Source organism: Haliotis rubra, unplaced genomic scaffold (genome assembly GCF_003918875.1).
Source record: "Haliotis rubra isolate DU_JTF1 unplaced genomic scaffold, ASM391887v1 Scf656, whole genome shotgun sequence".
Taxonomy (NCBI): domain Eukaryota; kingdom Metazoa; phylum Mollusca; class Gastropoda; order Lepetellida; family Haliotidae; genus Haliotis; species Haliotis rubra.
Genome location: NW_025767364.1, coordinates 335,920 through 350,757, shown reverse-complemented (window position 1 = coordinate 350,757; position 14,838 = coordinate 335,920). Strand labels below are relative to the sequence as shown.

The following is a 14,838-nucleotide window of genomic DNA, read 5'->3' as shown; positions in this document are numbered from 1 at the left end:
TTTGTCGCAATATTCCAGATCTGTAAATAATCGGGCCTATACCAGACAATTCCGTGATCAACATCATGAGCATTAATCTACGTGGTTGGGATACGATTACATGTATCAACCAAGTCAGCGAGCCTGACACCCGATCCCGTTAGTCGCCTCTTACGGCAAGCATGGGTTGCTGAAGACCTAATCGGATCTTCACTGGTAGTATAGCTGAATACTGCGTAGAACGAACTACCGTTATAACGAACTAGAATGAGTGGTCCCTTAGTCTTCGCTAGAACCGTAGTTTACAGTTAACTATAAGTAATTGTGATTCCTTAATGAAGAATTAGAACTAAACCTTGAACACACTACTGATAAAGAGAAAATACATCTACCATTTTCAAATTTCCATTTGAAAAATTGGTTTGACCGAAACATTGCAAACACTAACTAAACGTTACTAGGGTCCAAACAGCCGCCCACTATAAACTCAAATTTATGGCCCTGGTATCAAATGCACCATTATCAAAAAATGATTTCTTTGTTCGTTTAATATTTAGCTGCCATCAAACATGGCTGTATACTTACTTTCACAGTTTATAGTATAACTGTAGATTACATACAGCACATTCAAATATGAAGCCAAGCGTGGGAACATTTGCATTCTACCAGCATGACAAAGACGTTTAAAAAATAATGTTAAATGGCACTAGTCTTTCCCAAGCGCAATTACACATGAGTAAATAGGTCAGCGTTTAACAGCATTCCTATAAGAGCCACAGTTGTTGAAAAACGTAATAAATATTATCAAGCGTAACATTAGCTATGGTAATAGACTGGTTGAAAAACTTCTCACTAAATACATAGTTCTAGTATTTACATAAAGAACTTATCACATAGCCCGCCATAAGCGCTGTAGATGTATTTTGATCATAGCTTCCGGTCGCCTATTTTGAGTTATTTCTCACTAAAAAGTTTATTAACTGTAATATTTAGGTTATTTGGTCAGTTGAACTAATTACTAGTCGCCTCGCAGTTCAGCCTGGCTGGGATGACCTATTTCTGTCATAGTCTAGTGTCCACGGCTGCCAAACAGGTCGTTTACAAATTGCTGGGACCCCGAGGACAAACAACCTTGTAATTACACCCAGAATTAACCTGATGATTTACAACTGAAAATGAGTATACTGACGCAGCCTTATACCAGAATAATTACCCTGAAATACGGCTGAATAATGCCGTTTTTACTGGAAGATTTGTTGACAGTGTACAACGAAAGATACTTTCAATCTCGTGATCTGCTATTTTCATGCCGCCCATGACGTCATGGCTTTTAATGCCAGGATGAGAAAACATTTGACTTTTGTGTCCGAGACACACTGGTCAGTGTATTAATTCAAAAAATTTGATGATGTTTGATATATGTTATATCCATCGATATGCAGGTTGTCGATTGATCGATGTATTCAAACGCCTTCAAAGAATGATATTGAACAATCAGAATCAAGTATCAAGTCAAATACAATTTCATGCTACGTGCCAGCGATCAAATATAGAATTACAAGCATGAAATTGTGACAAATCCTATTATTACCATATGGCTTGAGTTTCATAACTAAACAGCAGAATAATACTTCATGTGATGTTGATGATCCCTCAACTGAAAATAATTGAAGTTACAGTTCGTTTGGAAAAATACTTTACTTTTTTTCCGAGAAAACTTGTAGAAACACTATCGTGCTTCAAAAATTAACCAGGGCCCAGGGAGGGATCTCAAGGCGCAATACCATAAGTACTATCTGTATAGTATAAACCCTGTTCATAAACGGACCTCAGCGCAACTTACGACTATCGTAGGCCGATTTTAAAATATGGGAGTTACGATGACCTTGAGCAGCGCTACCTACGTACGACAATTGTAAGTCAATGTTAAAGTATTGGAGTTACGATCATCTCAGCGCTACGTACGAAATTATCTTGCCTCACACATAAATGTCGTTTTCTCATTTGCTGAGCGCGCTTCTATTATTTTCAATGTACCCCGCTTACAAGCGAGTAACATTTTCTATGTACCTGCTGGGAATGTGGAACTCATTTGGTACTTCGTAGTAGTAATTCTTTATCTCGAATAATATTGAATGATAAACATAAATTACCGATGTTTTGCGAATGCAAATCGATGGAAGGGAGATAACTCTAAATTTGTTTTTTTCTTGTCGTCTTGTCTTCTGATACTCCATACTGTGATCCGATACCCATTCTTCACAGTTCAAAACTACCATTGAGGTGTTCGGTAAGATAAATACGTTGTTCACTGGGCCCTCGGGGCCCATGGGTTGATGCACCCTCAATATTTCTTTATCTTCCCCTTCGGGCTCAGGGAACATAAAGACACATCGAGGGTACATCAGTGACAGTACTGTCATTATAAGTTGTTCACTGGTCACGAGGGGGAAATGGGCTGATGTACCCACGATGTTTGCTTATGTTCCCTGAGGCCGAGGGTACATCAACTCATGGGCTCCGAGGAACCAGTGAACAACGTATTTATCTTACCGAACACCTCAATGGTAATATTGAAGTGTTTGAAGCACGGGTATCGGATCATAGTATGGAGTACCAGACGACAAGAAAAACTAATTTAGAGTTATCGCCCTTCCATCGATTTGCATTCGCAAAACATCGGTAATTTCCGTATATCATATGCGATTCAATGTTATTCGAGATAAAGAATTACTACTACGAAGTACCAAATGAGTTCGGCATTCCCAGCGGGGTACATAGAAAATGTTACTCGCTTGTAAGCGGGGTAGATAGCCAATGAGAAAACGACATTTATGTGTGAGGCAAGATGACAGCCCATGTCCCCCTCGAGACCAGTGAACTTATATTTCATATGGTTAATATTTTGCATATGATGCCCTAGGCCAAAATATAACTTTGTCATGGTGATGTGACGTCATGATCAATGTTATGACGTCACGTTTCTTCTATGACGTTGAGTTCTACATGCGGCGACGGCGGGTAGCCAGCCTATGTTTGAAAGTAGATTTGGGTTTAATTTCCTCAATTTGGCGACTTCGGTAATAAATAAAACATTATATGGGTGCCCATGTCATACTATGTTTACGACACGAGTGCCTAAATGTTGGTATTTCCCGAGCGAGAGTGAGGGATATACCGATAATTAGGCGCGAGTTCCGCTGAGCTCATTGTCTTCGAATAGCATTGGGAAATAAAGATATTCCAATATGTAGTAGTGAGTGATTTGTGTTTTACGCCGCTCTGAACAGTATTTCAGTTAAATCGCAGTACATCAGCTCAATGGTGAAAGCCTAAAATGTTTAGACTCTTAGTTTTACTATGAGGATGTGTATATGATGCTGATGAATCGATGATCTTCTTCAAGGAGAATTATAAATAGAAGGGTGCGTGTTCGAATACCCAAATGGATACAATGTGTACAGCCAGTTTCAATCGAGACAATCCATGATTGCTAGGATGTTGTAACAAGCTGGTAAAAACATACGCACTCAGTCACTAGTTAATACAAATCAAGACCATATAGAGTATAAAAAGAAACGTTTCCGTCATCATGTTGGTCATTTTGAACCAAGCAGTCCAATGCATTTTCCCGAATTCCGCCTTTCCTAATTTTCCACATTAGAGTTATCTTTCCTTGACTGTGTGGCAGCCATGTTGTTTTTTCCAAGTAAATGGAATCTACTTCAAAACTTTCTGTCAGTGTCTCTTGATATCTTCTTTCATTCCCATTTGACATTTGCATTGACATCAAACACATTTTGTGGGGTCTTGTCATCTAAAACAAATTAAATAAATTCTGGCTTTTGCATACGATTGGACCTCTGCTTTCTCATTTGACAGTTTAGTACAAATTTCTTCAAGCGCAATCATAGTATGACAATTGCAAGGAAGCATTCCTGAGGGGGATTAAAACAACTTTAAACTCTCTTGGCTCAGAGCCAGGTGACTGTTCAGTGTACCACACTCTAATTGCTACTCAAGCACTTGTACTAACTTGCCTTTTCAATCATCATGGAAGTGGTATGTTTTCGTAAAAAATGAATGATTGTAATGCATTTTTCACCAAAATTACGGATCACGGGTAATCGTTACTGGAATAATACGGAAACGATTGCTGTTTGTTTGATGCGGCGTCCCCTAATTGTTCCTCTCGGTTGCAGTGTTTATGCTGATGTAAACGATTTGTCCGTAAATTCTTTGAAGCTGAAAGCGTCTCTTATTATCCCCCCTTTGGAAAAAAGACTATCACGTAACTAAAAGGCTCTTCATTTGCCTTTCATGAAAACAAACCCCTCTTTGGTAGAAATAGCTGAATCGAGAGGACGACTGTCTATCAAGCCAGACAGAAATAGACAAATTAATTGCAGATCCGAAGACCTTGCAGTACGCTCGGTTTTACATAGAAAACTTCAAACGGTTTCCGAGATAGGCCACATATCAAATATTTTTTTTCAAATTGAGCGAAATTTAAATTGGAAATGTCTTCTTGTGCAAACCACGTCATTGTGTCCAGCTGGACCTTGTGGGGATCTAAAGCCATGGATGAGAGACCATCAATGAGTTTAGTAAATCTAAAGGGTCTTTAATCGTATATGCAAATCTGAGTAAAGTGAATGCCTTTTTGAACAAATGTTATAATTGTATAACGGATTGCCTGGCAATTAGTTGTGCACAGTTGTGTCCCCTGGGCACGCCAGGAACCTGTGATCGTGAGTTTCGGATTGTGTTCCAAGGTTTGCAGGCACCGTATACGCGTTCATGGGTTTCACTAAAATTGTATAGGCTTCAAGGGAAACAAGGCTCCCAGTCCACTTTTCTCGAGGAATCAAAATTTGCTTATAACGGACTATAATAGTCTGTCATACAGACCCTGAAACAAATATATCCAAGAAAGCCCACGCAAGTCTAGAAACTGTGGCAAGTCTAGATTTCCTCAGCTTCAGGAAAATGAAGAAAATCTCAGGGCTCCTTTTCATTATATTATATTTTTTTTTACTATGAACTTTTTTCAGTAAAATATGTTCATTTCAGAGACTAGTTGTTAGTCTAGGACTATAATTTCGACACTTTAGACTTGGGTTCGGCGCTATTCTTTCTGCGCGGCGCGATGCGACACCTGTCGGAGGATCGGAAAACAAGAAGCTGTATATCGTAAATAAAACAAGAAGCTGTATATCGTAAATAAAACAAGAAGCTGTATATCGTAAATAAAACAAGAAGCTGTATATCGTAAATAAAACAAGAAGCTGTATATCGTAAATAAAACAAGAAGCTGTATATCGTAAATAAAACAAGAAGCTGTATATCGTAAATAAAACAAGAAGCTGTATATATCGTAAATAAATAAAAGCTGTAAGAAGCTGTATATCGTAAATAAAACAAGAAATAAAACAAGAAGCTGTATATCGTAAATAAAACAAGAAGCTGTATATCGTAAATAAAACAAGAAGCTGTATATAAATAAAACAAGAAGCTGTATATCGTAAGAAGCTGTATAATCGTAAATAAAATAAGAAAAATAAAACAAGAAGCTGTATATCGTAAAAATAAGAATAAGAAGCTGTATATCGTAAATAAAACAAGAAGCTGTATACAAGAAGCTGTATATCGTAAATAAAAAGAAGCTGTATATCGTAAATAAAACAAGAAGCTGTAAATAAAACAAGAAGCTGTATAAATAAGAATAAGAAGCTGTATATCGTAAATAAAACAAGAAGCTGTATATCGTAAATAAAACAAGAAGCTGTATATCGTAAATAAAACAAGAAGCTGTATATCGTAAATAAAACAAGAAGCTGTATATCGTAAATAAAACAAGAAGCTGTATATCGTAAATAAAACAAGAAGCTGTATATCGTAAATAAAACAAGAAGCTGTATATCGTAAATAAAATAAGAAGCTGTATATCGTAAATAAAATAAGAAGCTGTATATCGTAAATAAAACAAGAAGCTGTATATCGTAAATAAAACAAGAAGCTGTATATCGTAAATAAAACAAGAAGCTGTATATCGTAAAGTTCTGATATATATCGTAAAATAAGAAGCTATATATCGTAAATGTTTCCACATCCATAAAAACAGTCGATTGTACAAGTCTGACTATATCATGTGTATGTACTTGTTTCAGCAGTATTACAGGTGTACACTGTGGTCTGTAAACAATCGAGTCTGGACCGGACACCCCAATGATTGACACTATGTGGTGCGATGACAGATTATGTGTTTATAAATCACTGTCAAATAGTGATGATACTCGGTGTTCGCGAAAAGGTGAACCTTTACGTTTTTTAAATTTTGCCTGACCGAGCAGAAATTCTGATTCACATGCGTAAAGGAACGGATCCGCAGGGAGGGAAGCACAGTTGGTGCCAATGAGTATGCCTACCTGTCGATTTCTTTTACAAAGGATATACAATACGGGGGGTACAGCCAAACTGACATGTTTTTTTGTTGTTGATTAATGCTTACAAGACTTAATGCGTGGAGCGGGAACATCACTTTTTTAAAAAGATAATAGAATCCCTTCAGAGTGAGTGAGTGAGTTTAGTTTTACGCCGCAATCAGCAATATTCCAGCTATATGGCGGCGGTCTGTAAATAATCGAGTCTGGATCCAGTGATCAACAGCATGAGCATCGATCTGCGCAATTGGGAACCGATGACATGTGTCAACCAAGTCAGCGAGCCTGACCACCCGATCCCGTTAGTCGCCTCTTACAAGCATGGGTTACTGAAGATCAATTCTAAAACGGATCTTCACGGGTCCCTTCAGAGACTTTGGATTACCGGTGATAACAAACTTGGTCAGCAAGATCTGAGATAAATCTAACGTGACGATATATCATTAACACTGAAATTTCTGTTCTGCTAGATATTGTTTTTTACGCAGACGTATAGATTACCAGTATACTTCCTGCTTTGGAAAGCGGCGTCGAGCTCAAGTAACTCTTTAACTCATAAAGCAAATAGAAGCGAAACGGCTTTAAAAATACAATGTATATGAAATCATCGACCATTAAATATGAGAATAAAGCATGTTTCGAACTCATTAGGAATATTGAGGTATAGATCTCCATCTGATGTAAAATGTCACATAAAAATGTCACAAGCATCAACAGGATTACAAATAGTCTCGGCAGTCGGCTGAAATATTTATTCAGACCAGTTTACAAGTCATAAACAACCTCCATTGTTGATAAAACCGACAACGTTATACCCACAAACTATTTTGTTTAGATTGTGTTCTCTTCTTGTGATTCAGCAGGAATCGAACTCTATGAACCCTGCTATACCGAGGAGGTGGGTGGCCCAATAGGTTGCGCGCTCGCTGGTCACAATTCAGGTTCAGGTTCGTATTTAGGTTAATTTCATGAAGGCGGGTATCGGTTTTCTCCCGCAATATTGCTGGAATATTGTCAATAGCTACGTTAAAATTTTGTTGACCGTAGATTAATTTGTCCCCAGGAATATTCTCTAATCAACAACATTGCCAAACGAGTGTTGTGTGAATGATCAACAGCAACGACTGACTGAGTTTAGTTTTACGCCGCTTTTAGCAATATTCCAGCAATATCACGGCGGTGACACCAGAAATGGGCTTCACCTATTGTACCCATGTGGGGATTCGAACCCGGGTCTTCGGCGTGACGAGCCAACGCTTTAACCACTAGGCTACCCCACCGCCCCCACAACAGCAACGAAAAAAGGATTCCGAATCCTCATTACTCGTTGTTTTTTATTGTGAACGAAGGTCACGTTGACCATTACTTGCCCGTAAACATCTCATATCAGCATATCAGCGTAATTTCATGAATTCACACGAAATAACGTTGTGCATGTATGGTGCGGAGTAAGTAAGTGAGTTGAGTTTTACGCCGCACTCAGTATGATGTGGAAGTTTCTATCAAATTATCTAATTCCTGTGGGTGTCTACCGCCACTTTGAACATTATTCCAGCTATATCACTGCGTGTCATCTTGATGTAGAGGAAAGCCGGACGTGATGGAGGAGTTTACCACTTCGTTGAATCCAGGGTTTTACCTTGACCAACAAAAGTGCGGGTCCAGCGGACCCCAATCAAAAATTGTTTTGGGTCCTTTCTGGTACTATGAGGGTCCTGTAAAGTATTGAAATGGTGGTCTTGTGGACAGTGGTCATGACTGATGGGTGAAATAACAAACACAGATAACTACTCTTGATGTACTGTAGGTATTTTTTGTGCGTCTTTCCGGATGCGGTAATTGCGGATTTCTGCGTTCATACTGGACGCACGTATGTGTGTCGCGTAAAAGCCTGTAATACAAAGAGATTGTGCTGAAAACCTGAAAACATAATCATGGCGAAGCCACAACCATAAATACAGAGAATTACTGTGGCTTTGACCACTGTAGACTGTCCCAGAGTCCATGAACCGCGTTAGTTTCCTCACTGTCTAGTCCTCCCTACAATACTAAAACCCTAAATGAAGCAAGTCTAGATTTCCTCAAATCTCACTGGGGCTCCATTTCAATTTAAAGGGGTATATTTTGTTACAATCAAACATATATATTCAGAGATTAAGCGTTAGTCTATGACCGCTGAGCCACCAATACCTCCAATGTTATACAGGTTCCCGATTCACGAAGCGCTAGTAGTGTTACGAGCTGTCGTAACTAAAGTGTACACTTTGTCAGGCTTACGACTTTAGATTTGTGGATTCGTCCGTTGGACACTATGCAGAATTAATACAATACGACCGCAGAAACTAAGTGTATATTTGCAGTGCTGAGGTGTAACACGCTGTGACAGGCGTTAAATGCTCGACAACATAAGGCCAGACCAATTTTATTTCTTGTTTTACGTCTCGGCCGGTCACATTTTTTCAAGAATAAGGAAAAATATAAAAATGAATTTTCCCAGCTCATAAACTAAAATCCTAATGTTTTTATTGGCCCAAAATGTAAACTTACAAGAAAATTATTTTTAGATTGCTTTTTTCCACGTATGCACCTCATAAACTGCCAAAAGTTAAAAACTTTTAGTTTTTAAAAGGAATATTACTTTGACTTGTGATTTCTTCTTTTTTTCCCCCTCCTGCCTTTAGGTTTTCTGAGGACAAAAATCCGCAAAACAAGAAATGAAATAAGTCTGGCCTAATATCATATTACATAGCATGTTCCTATTACGAGCATCTCTTCTGTTTCGATAGTGGAGGTCATTCTAAGGAAGGAGCATCAATGATTTATTGAACGGGGCGCGGCACGTCATGATGGCGGAATCTTGGCAATGGCTTCGAGATTAATCATTGATCCGAACCAGCTCGATGCGCAAGTTGTTTAACGTACGTGCTAATCTGAGATCAAAGGCAGTCAGGGCCTTCCTTAATTCAGCTTTGCTCTTTGTAGAAATCGAACCCAGTTAAACACATAGTGAGCTAATTCTTTGACAATGGTGCTAACCAACGCCCTTAACTGATTTAGGAGAATAATCTACTTTTGTTCTTGTTTCGAACTTATTATAGATTTTCATGGAAATGACACACGGTGTCAAGAAAAAGTCTTGAGTGGGCAAGCAGATGCGGGCTAACTATTAGCGTAAGCACGGAACCAAGTCAACTGCTTGTGAACACATTACTTCTTTGAGTGACATTTTAACACGTAGATACCTTCACAGATACTGGCAGGGTCGCCTGTTATGGAACCTGAACTTTCTTTTGAATTTGTGCGGAAAAGGTTAATGTTACAAAGTTCAAGACATTACCAGACACATCTGAGTAAGAGGTTTTATTCCAAGACCAAAGGTCAGCTCAGTGGCTAAGCGTTAATTCGTCACGCCAAAGGTCCGTGTTCGACTCCTCACATTGGTACAGTATGTGAAATCAATATCTGTAGTCTCCTGCCTTGCTGAAAGCAGCATAATACCGAACTCACTCATCAAATAGACCCGTGAAGACCCGGGGTAGAATAGGTCTTCAGCAACCCATGCTTGCCACAAAAGGCGACTATGCTTGTCGTAAGAGGCGACTAATGGGATCGGGTGGTCAGACTCGCTGACTTGGTTGACACATGTCATCAAATGCGCAGAACGATACTTATGCTGTTGATCACTGGATTGTCTGGTCCAGACTCGATTATTTACAGACCGACGCCATATAGCTGGAATATTGCTGAGTGCGGCGTAAAACTAAATTCACTCACTCACTCACTCATCAAATAACTTTTAAGTTTATATTAAATACTACGTAAACTTTATGTATGTTTTATAATATTGTGAAATATTAGGAGTAGACCAGCATGTGTTAATCAACATTCGATCGGCTCACCTACTGTCGTACTTTATCTCGGCCATTATGAGGAAGTGGCAGATCGGGAGTTTCTCACGTTCACACGACTATCACATTATATAACACAATGTTGGGGCCTGTGATCGAGATTTAAATTTCCATACACAATTGTGCAGTGGGATGAAAATCACTGACTATCATTACTTCACTGCCGACCGAGGTATTACGGCGGAAACGGAAGCAGCCGAGTGTTTCTGAATGAACCATCAGCACCATCTCACAAATCCCTTGTACCAAGCGTCCAATGGCTAGCAAAAGTTCTTTATAGAGAAATAGTATTTCATTTTCCGGTTTCAGGCACTGGTGTAACTATCGTAATCTCGGGAACAATTCAAACATATAACAATTATCGATTGCATTCAAGACACTAATTTCCAGCTCACCTACTCGTGAATGTCCGGGTTAGAATGAACCTTCAGTAACCCATGCTTGTCGTAAGAGGCGACTAACGGGATCGGGTGGACATGCTCGCTGGCATGGTTGACACATGTCATCTGTTCCCAATTGCGCAGATCGATGGTCATATTGTTGATCACTGGATTGTCAGACTCGAATATTTACAGACTGCCGCCATATAGCAGCAATAATGCTGAGTGCGGCGTAAAACTAAACTCACTCACTCCAGCTCACCTTCGGCCATTTCCGTCATACCTAGAAAAAATACCCTCGTGATGATAGCGTCCTTTGCTAGAAGACTGCGTTAATCTTTCCACCAATGAAGCTGGTTATTTATATGTTTTACATCCAGGACATTGGTTATTATTTTTACAAACGAAAAAGATGACAGATTGTTATTGGATGATAAATAGATATTACTCTCGTAAGTTTTAACACTCGGTTCTCACTATATTCTAAATGGCAGGACATTGTGATGAGGTCTAGGCGGGGTTATGCACTCATTCTTATTGCCATTTCGATACCCATAGTCCGGCAATAAACACAGTGTTAACACCCCATGATCCAAGATGTCATTTTATTGTCCAGTAACGCCCGAACGCTTCAACTGTCGATATCGTTCCTCATAAAACATTCATTACCAGGCAATGCTCTATCCCGATGACAAGAAACTTCATTATTCTCAAGCTAGCAATTAATTTTTTTTTACAATTATCGGATTTGATACCTATTTCTGACATAATCACCGACCGCCACCTATATTATATAAAGTGTTATCGCTTTCCCCACAGTCTCGTTTATGAAGCCATACACGAAAATATTTCGATTGCACGATAAAACAAGACTACGGCGATATATGTGAGACGCAAAAGGCGCTTAGGCAGATGTAATTTTCCCCTGCAGATTAGGCGCTTTCTGGTGGGTCATTCTTATCTTGGGTCTTACGCAACACGTATATACTTCACCCAAAGTTGTTTTTTCTTTTGCAGGTAAAATAAAGACGTTAAAGCCTTTCAGAAATAATTATGGTCTTTGAAAATTCTCATAATGATTTTCAGATAATGACGTGCTGGGAATAAGCTCTCTGCCTCTGAGAGTATTAATGGTAGTTTTCGGCTTGTCGCAATATCTAATCTTATTTCCTATTGTCGTAAAATTCAGACGGTGCACGCGAAGAACCAATAAACTGGAATCGGTTACAGAATTAAGGTCTGAGTTTCCAGAAGCGAAACAGATGTTTAGACGATTAAGTATCACGAAAAATGCAAGTTTATTTGAGAGAGTAAACGAAATAATAAAAGTTCAACCAAGTTCTGATAAAGAGATCTTTAAACCACCGCTTGGAAATTCTATTTGTGTGGATTAGAATTTTGGCCGTGAAACGAATGCTTCAATAGGAGTATCTGACCCGATGAGTCCGCATTATTGAGCTATCTTTGTTCTTTGTTTTTCAGTCTTTGGCAAAAAAAAAAAAAAATAAATAAATTAGAAAATAAGTACGTAGAAAGCATGATATTGGAATTTGTCAAATTTTGTTTCAAAGCAAAAGGACAAGAAAAATGACATCAAATAGAAAGTCCACCGAAAACTTTAATAGGTGAGACACATTTTTCATAGATCGAAGAGTCATCACCATGATAGTAGAGCGAGTGATGCTACTGTAAAATTCCAAGAACGTGGATGTGAATCATTCACTTCATACTTTCAGTAGAAGAAGCATTAAAGAAGAACTCAAATGTCAGGTTGTAGAGGCCCAGGAAGAGGCATATTAATCTCAAATCAAAGAGGCCAACGAATATCAGACTGAAGAGGCATGAGAACCACAACTCCAAAACATTTCAAAACGAAGAGGCGTACTTTTTTCAAATCCAAGAAGGTATACAAACATCAAATTGGAAATGGAGTACGAATATCAAATCGAAGAGGCACACTAATCTCAGATTGAAGTGTCATGTGACTCTGAGTTCAACATGGCATACAAATGTCAAATTGAAGAACCATGCAAATGCCAAATCGAATGTGTGTTTCCCATATCATATATTAAGAATAGCGCATTGGTGTTATGCTCGCCAAATCCACGCATTACGTAATTTCTCATTCAATATTTGATAATTACGATACGAAAACACACTCAGCTTATAGACTCTCTATATTTTAGCGTTATGAAATAATCTAGGAACAACGCTCAAACCGATTCTAGTCGTTGGTGCCAATCTCCTTAGTCTCCTAACCAATTCGATCTTAGAGAAGTCTGGATTCGAACCCGCAACAGCTGATCCTTCCCAAGGCAAAGGGACGCAACATTTCACATCGACGTGGTAGTCCACTTGGTCATCCAGAGTATTATGATGAGTTACATTGGAAGAAATCATTAGTTGTCATCTTATATACATATGCCATTAATAAATACGCCCGAAGACTCTTTGTTTGTCTTTTAACACGGCACTCAGCAGTACTCCAGCAAATTCTTGGTGCCCCATTATTTGTCATGTCCCCTGCTTTGGTTCGGGTGAAGGAAAGCACAATGTGACTCGGGTCTTTGGCGTTTAGTGGTGGATGTTCAACAACTTAGGGAATAAATATAACTAGTCTTCGATTAAAATATTCGAATCACAGAGTTCCAGCACACTATAGGATGCAACTATACTCAGGAATGGTGGCCGGGCTGCCCGTACCTGGCGATGAAGGAATACCCTGATTGTTTGATCGGCATTCTAGAAGTTGGTGAGTCAATAATTAAGCATACGACTTTATGGAAAACAACGTCTGGTTTATTGCATATGTTTCGGTGCAGAGTTTTAAACCGTTATCAAGAAAAAAGTGACTACAACCAAGTGATGAGAAGTATATATGCATAGTATGACAAACAGCAGATTAACATTAATGTAACTGATGACAAGTGGCACACGATTGGATAAGGCCTGGGCCCCGTTCCTCAAAGTGACCGTAATGCTACGACTGTCGTAAGTCTATGTTACTCTATGTATGGGAGTTGCGGTCGTCTTAGGGTCACGATCGCTTTGAGGAACGGGGCTGTTACGACGGGGGCCCTGGTGGGGAGGAAGAACCACATACAGCACGAGCCATGAAGTCTTTTACATGTAGCTTGATAACGTTGTAGGAATTATCACCGAAACGTGGCTCTATGCATTAAAAACGTGGCGTCTTTGAATGGCATTTACATTTAGAAGTGTTACACATAAAGGCACAACTTTTTATGGATGTCAGCATCTGACATCCATAAAAAGTCTTGCCTTTAAACAAAATCTTATCCATAAAGTGGTATCCTTCATTATAGGAATCCCCCGGGTGGTCCGCATCGGGCTGCTTCCCACATACAGTGTCTTCATATGCACTGATTGTGAAAGTCAGTGTCGCCGAGTGTACTTCTTCAAATATGTCTACAAAGATTTAAGAGTAATTGCGAGGATGCTTTTTCACTTCTATCAGAAAAACTTTGCTTCTGTCAACAGAAATATATTAACAAATTCCAGGTTTCGTCAAATTTAATTACATCTACTTCATACGTCATTGATGCAATTATCACATCGTCGTTATCGCCACATTGTCATTTGTATGACAACAACCTTCAACCATGGTCGCCAAACACGACGGTAAGCGCTCGAAAACACGCAGCATGCAGCTTTGTAAACACCGCTTATTTGAATACACTGGGCGCATTATTTTAGGAGCTACAGATAAGTCTCTTGGCTTACTGGTCAATCAGATTGTGCGCGAGTCGCCTGAACTAACCCCCACATCAGCAGATTGTCATAAACATCCGCCGTGTTTGTCCACTGACGGACGGGCCATCATCCAATCTACCGGGTGTCAGGATGCCAGCGTAATTTCAATAAATTTCTCCAAAGTGGGACAGTGCCTATCAAGTGTAAACATTATCTAAACCGCTGCCCCACATAAACCACACATTTAGTAGTTACCGAAGGCGACTAGTCTCGGGAGGAAGACGTAGTATCGCTGGAAAATGGCTCAATCTATTTTATCTCCCATCCAAAAAAGGACTGGTGAAATAACTGGTTAGCTAACTGCGGACAGGGTCTGAAGAACAACCCAGACATCATTCTTACGTTCGATACAAA

General features: G+C 39.2%; 1 protein-coding gene across 1 annotated transcript in view; it reads right to left on the bottom strand.

Moving 5' to 3' along the window:
• Window positions 1–14,838, bottom strand: part of LOC124257298 — an 88,733-nt gene that overhangs the window by 47,130 nt on the left and 26,765 nt on the right. The window lies entirely within an intron of this gene.